Genomic DNA, 9,256 nt, shown 5'->3' on the forward strand with positions numbered 1-9,256 from the left:
CCGGGGCCTCCGGCCACTCCAGGTGGTGGCCACTACTGCCGAAATGTCAAATTTCATGTCCAGTATCAAAAACCCTAAAGTTTGATACCCATATTGCCCCAACTCTTATGGTTCGGCAAATGTCCCCCTATCGGAACATCCCCGGGGCCTCCGGCCACTCCAGGTAGTGGCCACTACTGCCAAAATGTCAAATTTCATGTTCAGTATCAAAAACCTTAAAGTTTGATACCCATATTGCCCCAACTCTTATGGTTCGGCAAATGTCCCCCTATCGGAACATCCGCGGGGCCTCTGGCCACTCCAGGTGGTGGCCACTACTGCCAAAATGTCAAATTTCATATCCAGTATCAAAAACCCTAAAGTTTGATACCCATATTGCCCCAACTCTTATGGTTCCGCAAATGTCCCCCCATCGAAACATCCGCGGGGCCTCCGGCCACTCCAGGTGGTGGCCACTACTGCCAAAATGTCAAATTTCATGTGCAGTATCAAAAACCCTAAAGTTTGATACCCATATTGCCCCAACTCTTATGGTTCGGCAAATGTCCCCCCATCGAAACATCCGCGGGGCCTCTGGCCACTCCAGGTGGTGGCCACTACTGCCAAAATGTCAAATTTCATATCCAGTATCAAAAACCCTAAAGTTTGATACCCATATTGCCCCAACTCTTATGGTTCCGCAAATGTCCCCCCATCGAAACATCCGCGGGGCCTCCGGCCACTCCAGGTGGTGGCCACTACTGCCAAAATGTCAAATTTCATGTGCAGTATCAAAACCCTACAGTTTGATACCCATATTGCCCCAACTCTTATGGTTCGGCAAATGTCCCCCCATCGGAACATCCCCGGGGCCTCCGGCCACTCCAGGTGGTGGCCACTACTGCCGAAATGTCAAATTTCATGTCCAGTATCAAAAACCCTAAAGTTTGATACCCATATTGCCCCAACTCTTATGGTTCGGCAAATGTCCCCCTATCGGAACATCCCCGGGGCCTCCGGCCACTCCAGGTAGTGGCCACTACTGCCAAAATGTCAAATTTCATGTTCAGTATCAAAAACCTTAAAGTTTGATACCCATATTGCCCCAACACTTATGGTTCGGCAAATGTCCCCCTATCGGAACATCCGCGGGGCCTCTGGCCACTCCAGGTGGTGGCCACTACTGCCGAAATGTCAAATTTCATGTCCAGTATCAAAAACCTTAAAGTTTGATACCCATATTGCCCCAACTCTTATGGTTCGGCAAATGTCCCCCTATCGGAACACCCGCCGGGGACTCCGGCCACTCCAAATGGTGGCCAATTCCAATTCCCGCTCATGCCGGCTGGCATGTCTTGGCGTGTCCATGCCTCCAGGCTATCTGCTCCCGGGCCTCCAGGCCGTCTGCAAACGGGCCACCAGGCCATCTGCTCCTGATGTGTTCTCGTCGACGGCCAGCAACAGACTGAATTTTCGGGACCGACCGAGCCGAGTTTTGTTAATTTAGATCGGGGACGTATGCCCTGCCTTTTTGCACCCATTCTCCTACATCTCCTTATTCGCTTTTTGCCGCGTTGACGATCCGAAAATTATGAGGTGGAGTGGGGGTGAGTTTAGATACATCAATCTCACGTCTCTATATTGACTGATTGGAAAACGTTTGTTCAACCAACCAGCGTGCACCAAAAAGAGGGGAAATTTGCCGAGAGGGGAATTCGTCACGTAACGTTTTCGCTTCGCGAAAATTTTGGATTGACACCCCGTATAGAAACCTTAGGACAAAGTTCTTTGTCAAAAATGCAAATTTTAAAATTACCATCTCCGATTCTGCTCAAATTTGGCAGAGCTGTTGAGACTATCAAAACATGTAAAAATCCCGAATTTCATTCAAATCGGACCACCCCCTCCATTTTTGTACCCTCCCAAAAAATCGACTTTTTGGCGATTTTTGAGCGAAACCCCTATCTTCAAACGACGATAACTCAAGAACCACACATCTTAGAGGGTCGGTCTTGGACTCAATTTTGAAGGAAATTGAACGTAGAATCCATTTCCGTGATCACAATTTAGATTAAAATAAGTTTTCTACCTGTATTGCGCAATTGAAAACTTTAAATGGCCGTATCTCAAAACAGCCCTATTATTTTTTAAAATTTGACCTCACCATCGTATTCCCCGGCCAATTTTACATAAGAATCACTTATCGACAGAAAGGAATATGTTTCGTTTCAGAGATATCGAATTTTAAAGTTTTAGGTATTTGAGATTACCTAAATTACCTTTATTCGCCGCATCTGCTAGAAGCACTCGGGCGCGCTGATCAATAACTGCTACCTGGTTATTTATTTTAATAAGATTTCATTAGCAAATTAGGCAAAAATTTAATGTACATCACTGTAGGAAACTGCTGTATAATCCTAAATTTGAAAAAATAGTATACGGTGAACTTGTGTGCTAGCCCACAGGACAGAGCAAGAACGACACGCAATACAGGGCAGAATGGAATTCCCGCAGATCTAGCAGGAAATTGCAATTGATCTGGTAGGTAATACTTAAGAAAAAGTGTACGATACATTATCGTGTTAAAAATTATGAATTAACATGAATAAAAATCTCGTGAAGCATGATTAAGGAGGAAGATTTCTGGAATGTATAAAACTGAAAATGTAAGAAAATCACAAAGATTAATCTGATTTATTACCTGATGAAGAGCAAATTCAGTTGTGTTGATTTCGACACCGTCCGAACAATAATCTTTTTTTGTTTGTCAATCATTTCGAAATCTTGGAAAACAATACAGCTGCTGTCCACATGTATCAGAAGTATATGTTTTTTTTTTAAATTATATGTACCAATTTAAAAAAATCATCAATTATTCAGATGAAACTGGCTCACAATATAAAAATCGGTTTAATATGATCAATCTTTCAAACCGTACGGCAGATTTTGAGGTTTTTGCTGAATGACACTATTTCGCTACCACACATGGCAAAAGCTCTAGAACCCATGAGAATTATTTCATCTACTACAGCCAGTTCTACATTTGTTCTCGCTTCAATTATTTAAAAGAAGAAATAAAATAAATAATTTGATAAAGTGGAAAGAAATGAGGAATTAGGAAAAATATAAAAATAATAGAAAAATAATGATAAATTTTTGAAAATTGTATTGTAAAAACCAGGGCTGTGGAGTCGGAGTCGGAGTCGGAGCCGGAGTCGGTGGAGTCGGGTCTTTTTGGGGACCTGGAGTCGGAGTCGGAGTCGGAGTCGTCAAAACTCTAACAGCTGGAGTCGGAGTCGGAGCCGGAGTCGGCTAAATTTTTAGAGCTGGAGTCGGAGTCGGAGTCGGAGCCGAGGATTTCTGATAACCCGGAGTCGGAGTCGGAGCCGGAGTTATCTTAAATTCAACAAAAAAATATGTTTTTTTTATTGTTCAGTATTTCCTATAGAACAGGCTAATTTTCTAAACATCTTATATTTTTATTGATTTATCAGATGCCATTGTGTTTTTGAAGCTTTTTATTGTGATTGAAAAGGTCTAATTGTGTTATTACACTATAATCACTAAATGATAACCTCTTACCCAAGTATGTAGTATCATAATTTAAAAAATAATTTAAAAAAATATTGGTTATGTAGTCAGACACATCTAATTGATTCTTGAATGCTTCCTTTTGCCTATATTTATGTGCCCTTTCAATTCAAATTTGACCAAATTTCATCCAGATATTTCTAAAAAAAAGTACACTTACAATCATTTTTTACCCCGATAGCATATGTCTTGGTACGAGGTACATAAAAAGATTAAAAATAGTAATCACTGTTTTTGCAAATCGAAAAAGAGTCACTGACAGTTTAACTTTTGTAACAAATAATCAACGATAATAACAATCTCTTACTTGGAACTCAACATGCGCATTTTGTTTATCACTAAGTACAAGAAAATCAATATGTTGCATTTGAATAATTGAAACTAACAAAAAATATCAAAAGAAGTTGCAACAAATTTTGAATTAATCATTGATTGTTGATGTTGATTTTAGTTAAACTATTTTGATATCGTTGCAAAAAAAACCAAATCTAAAGAATTCAGAGAAAAATGAACCAATAAAAAAATTTATAGAACAAAATGTAGGATTTTAATTTATTTTTCAAATATTATACAAAAAACAAAATCAAAATATTATCAACTGGTACGAATTTTCTCATACTGTATGTCCCACGCCAATATGACGAAAGGTGATAATCATTGCATAACAATGTACCTTAAAAAATTAAATATTTGTGACCTAGAAAATATTTTACTTGTGGATATTTGTTTTTTATTATATTTTAAGTTTTTTCATATATTTCGATGGAGGCGCAAGATCATTCATAAAACTTCGTTTTAGGTGAAGATTCACGAAGTATCGTGCGCCTCCTTTTTAAAGTATATAAAATTTTAAAATTTAAATAAATTAAAAATTTCCAAGGTAAAATATTTTCCATGTCACAGATATTTGAAAAGGACATCTTAAGCGTACTTTTCACGAAGAAATTGTTTAGATACATTGATTTGCAATAATAACCTCCTTCAGCCGTGATGTCCATGTACGTCTTAAAAAAACAAAAAAAAAATGTTTCGTTTAAAATTGTCATTTTAAAAACAAGGTGCCTGTCACTGTGCTTCTTACAAATGTCAGCCTGAAAGTGAGCAAATTGAATTTTAATGTTCAATAGATCATTAAGGCCAGGTTTCTTTTAGTTATTCTTTCAAAAATAATAATTTAATATTTAAATTTATTACCTTGAAAAAAATATTTTCAAATTTGAGGTTAAGCAAATAAATCCAAATTAACTTACATAACTGTTCTTCTCAAAATGCCTCTAAAACTGAAGATATTTTTTGATTTCTGTTTCCATAACGTATAAAACTTGTAACCTAGAAACTTTTTTCCGTTTATTTACTTTACTTTACTTTTACTTAACTTATTTTTCTTGAGAAAAACATGACGCTTAGAGAGTATTCAAATAATCCTATTTATCAATGTTTTAAAAATAATTAACTAATAATAGTTAACTAACTTTTGAGACATTTAAAAATATGTGGAGTCGGAGTCGGAGTCGGAGCCAACCATTTGTTGAAAGCTGGAGTCGGAGTCGGAGTCGGAGTCGGCTAGAGTTGGTAGGCCGGAGTCGGAGTCGGAGTCGGAGCCAACCATTTGTTGAAAGCCGGAGCCGGAGTCGGAGTCGGAGTCGGCTAATCTGAGAAAGCCGGAGTCGGAGTCGGAGTCGGAGTCGTTTGAAATATGACCCGACTCCGCAGCCCTGGTAAAAACTCTATAGCATTTGCAAATAAATATTAAAAGTTAAAATATTACTTAATATGGTTCAATGACACTGCGATCAGGCAAAACAACACATTAAAAATCACCCAATAAATATTCCTAAAACAAAAAATAGATTGTTCAAGGTATTGATTATCTCAAAATCGTATAAAATTATAAAAAATAATTCATCTTACAGAACACCAGGAAGTAATTATTGATCAGCACAACTGAGTGCTTCTAGCAGATGCGGCGATTGTAGCTAATTTAGGTAATCTCAAATACTCAAAACTTTAAAATTCGATATCTCTGGAACGAAACATATTCCTTTCTGTCGATAGGTGATTCTTATGTAAAATTGGACGGGGAATACGATGGTGAGGTCAAATTTAAAAAAATAATAGGGCTTTTTTGAGATACGGCCATTTAAAGTTTTCAATTGCGCAATACAGGTAGAAAAAATATTTTAATCTAAATTGTGATCACGGAAATGGATTCAACGTTCAATTTCCTTCAAAATTGAGTCCAAGACCGACCCTCTAAGATGTGTGGTTCCTGAGTTATCGTCGTTTTAAGGAAGGGGTTTCGCTCAAAAATCGCCAAAAAGTCGATTTTTTGGGAGGGAACAAAAATGTAGGGGGTGGTCCGATTTGGATGAAATTCGGGATTTTTACATGTTTTGATTTTTTTTTTTTGAAATTAAATATGTCTTTATTGAACTTTCTTATAATAATTACATTTCATTTACATTCTAAGTGGTATGGCTACATGCTCTTCATCTTTGTTATATTTTTCGTTTTCTTATTAACTGTTCACATTCATTTATTTACTTCAAATTGTTTTACATTTTTGCATTGAATCGAATACATTTGGGTAAAAAAGAAAAAAAAATACTTTAACAACTAATCCTGACTTAAAACTAAAAAGTAAATTCATTGAAATATTCAAAATCATCAGAACGAGTAAACTACGAACTGTATTTTAAGATAAATCCTCCAAGCGTTCTTACTTGTTCCGCACGAGTTTTGCAACCACGCAGTGTTGTTGTCATCTCGATGAAAATGTTCAGAAGTTCTTGTGGTGAAAACAGGTCACTACTGCCTTCACCCGTTGATGTTGGTTGGTTTTCCCTCGGTTGCTGACTGAAGCCTGGAGGTGTTGTATTCTCTGCAACTTTTTGCCGCTGATTCAATGGCAAAGGCTGCAGATTTGGAGCCACTCGAGCAGACCCCGCTCCTGGCGACGTCAAAGCAGGAAAATCCACGTCCGTGAATGCTGGTGGTGTTTTGCGACGATTTGGTTGGTGCCTCGTCGTCGCTTGCTGCCGAATTTTTACAAACTCAGCTCGTTTTGGGCAGCTTCGATTCTTGGTAGAATGGTCGCCGCCGCAATTGAAGCATTTCGCTTCGATGTTCTCGTTGATTGTTTCGCAAGTTTGAGTTTTGTGCTCACCTCCGCAGGTTGCACAACGACTCTTGATGAAACAGTTCCTTCCACCATGTCCAAACTGCAAACAGTTCGAACACTGTGTCACGTCACGGTGCACTGGACGATAACGTTCCCAAGTCACGATGATGTTGAAAATTGCCCGAACTGCTTTCAGCTCAGACGGCGTAGTCGATCCTTTCTCGAGATGAACCAGGTACAGTTGATCACGATACTTGATGTCCTTGTTGTGTCTCGTCATCTTGAAGACTTCGATCACGTTCAACTTAAGAGTTTTGAGCTCTTCTTTCAGCACACTCACATCCATGTCGTACAGGCCACGGAGGACCTGTTTCATGGGGCGTTTACCTGGGTCGTCATGGCTGTAGTATTCAATCTTTGTGTTGTTCAGGAAATCCCGAACGTAGTTGTAATCCTTTCTGGTAGGTAGCAGAATTTTGAGTCCATCAGCACACAAGCGAATGGAAGCTCGTAAAGCACCAGATTTGATAAACCCGGTCAGCCACTTTCGCACCGAATCCGATGACGATGTTTTCACAAAAATGGGTGGCAACTTTTCCCGTCGTTCAAATTCTTCCTTCTCGCTCACGTCCACAGGGAGGGTAGCGAACTGATTTCCAGACGAATTTTGAGCGTCCTTGCTCAAACTGCCTGGCTTTGCAGGTACACTGAAATAAAAATCATGATTGTCGCTATAAGTTTCGCATATAGATTTTTGCAGAATGCGTCTGCACATAAACGGCGTGTAGCCCGCATATAAACTGTATAAGCATATCATATACATAGATACGAATCAGAACTATGTTAACGCATATAAAATGTATGTGCATGGTACATGAACGGTATGTGCAATGCTCACAGATTTGAATATGCTTCCACTTAAAACATATATCAGTAAAGTTAATAATGTTTATGATATTTTCCATTCGATTTTCAATAGTACTGCATTTTATTTTTATTTGGTATTCCTTATGATATTTTTATTTTTTTAATTTTCATTCAATTTTTATTACCGTCATCAGGGGTGACATTGGGTCTGGGGGTGAGATTGGGTCATACAAATTTCAGCCTTTTTTATGACCCAATCTCACCTCCCCAGACCCAATGTCACCCCTGATGACGATATTTACAATATTTTTATGATGCTGCTAATTTATGTATTTTTATTGAAACGAGTTTGCAGGTTTTTTTATTCTTAAATTTACATTCTAAATAACATACTTTCACGACTTTCACAAGCAATCACGATCGATGTCGGGAACCTCTTTTGGCATGGCGTTGGCAAGTGACCAGACTTTGGCAGCATCGCTTTGCTGTCAGGGTGCACTCGTTGAGTTGGACCGCCGAATTGCCTCCACCAGGTCCCCTCGTCATAACCCCTCTGCTCTCCCAACTCACTCTGCCATCGCTAGAAGCAGCTACTTGTCCGGGTCGGGGAAGGTGCTAATGAAGGGGATCTTGTGGGTTGTGAGGTAGAGCCAATCTCCGGTGGGAAGTTTAGGGAAGAAGGTCGTGTTGTTTGTTGTTTTGAATGAGCGCGGTAGAGGGCTGGGCGGAACAGGTTTGTTAAGAAGGTTTGCAGAATGGATCAACTTGCCGCCAGCTGAAATGACAGAAAGGTAAAGGGGGTTTAAAAAATCTGTCGTGTTAAAGCTTTCCATGTAACAAAGCCTAGTACAGAGCACCTCAACCAAAACTCACCGTTGGCACTGTCCAGCAAAAGTCCGCTCAGGTCCGACAGCAGATCGTGGTCGCCCGGTGTTGGCGCATGCTGTGACACACCGCACGTTTAGGGCAAGCCGGAAGCGTGTGAGTGGTTCGAAACGGAGGACGTCGATGACCTAAATAAACAAAATCACAAATTGAATCTCTCAGGTCGAATCAAACTCCTCCAATCCTCACTCGCTCCGTCTACTGTCGCACCTGTTGTCCAAATAATCTCCGTACTCTCCACCTCTCCCGGAACCACCGAACCGCATTCCAACTGCCGCGACGAGAACATTCTGGATTCTTGCAGCTGTGGCCTTGCAAATTGGCCGGGTTACCGAAATGATGCCGTCAGATTAAACGAACGCCAAACTATTGACTCAGCTCCAGGACATGCTAACTACCTAACTACTAACTAATTTAGTTTAAAATAAATCACTTTATTTTAGAGAAACTTTCGGAAACAGCACGCAAATGATTCTGTTTTCCAATTTTTCGCCATCTTGTTTGACCAAAAGCTTTTATGCACACATTCGAGCACGTGTACATAAATGTTGTGAACATTGCATATAAGTTTTATGTGTAAAAGCATACTGCAAAAATCTATACTATCGTGAACATACAACTTATATGCGGTGCTCACAAAGGGTATTTGCATGAACAACATTTTTTATCACGCAGAAGTCAGATACGGTTATGTGAAATACGCACATAAAATGTATTAAGATTACTGTTTAAAATCGTATGTAGGCATATGATGTTTAAGAGGACGCAGTGATAAAAGTTATTACGCTTGTTTAAGAATCGTTTATGTGCAGC

The 9,256-nt window shown here is 39.4% G+C and overlaps 1 long non-coding RNA gene across 2 annotated transcripts; it reads right to left on the bottom strand.

Moving 5' to 3' along the window:
• Positions 1–7,863: 7,863 nt before the first annotated feature.
• On the bottom strand, positions 7,864–9,014 carry LOC119767466. 2 transcript variants are annotated; one of them, XR_005277534.1, is made up of 3 exons: positions 8,633–9,014; positions 8,432–8,571; positions 7,864–8,333 (listed from the first exon to the last, which is right to left on the bottom strand). It is a non-coding gene; the product is annotated as an uncharacterized LOC119767466 (long non-coding RNA). The 2 variants fall into 2 exon arrangements; XR_005277532.1 differs by having other exon boundaries at positions 8,654–9,011.
• Between the last annotated feature and the right edge of the window lie 242 nt (positions 9,015–9,256).

Source organism: Culex quinquefasciatus, chromosome 2 (genome assembly GCF_015732765.1).
Source record: "Culex quinquefasciatus strain JHB chromosome 2, VPISU_Cqui_1.0_pri_paternal, whole genome shotgun sequence".
NCBI classification, from domain to species: domain Eukaryota; kingdom Metazoa; phylum Arthropoda; class Insecta; order Diptera; family Culicidae; genus Culex; species Culex quinquefasciatus.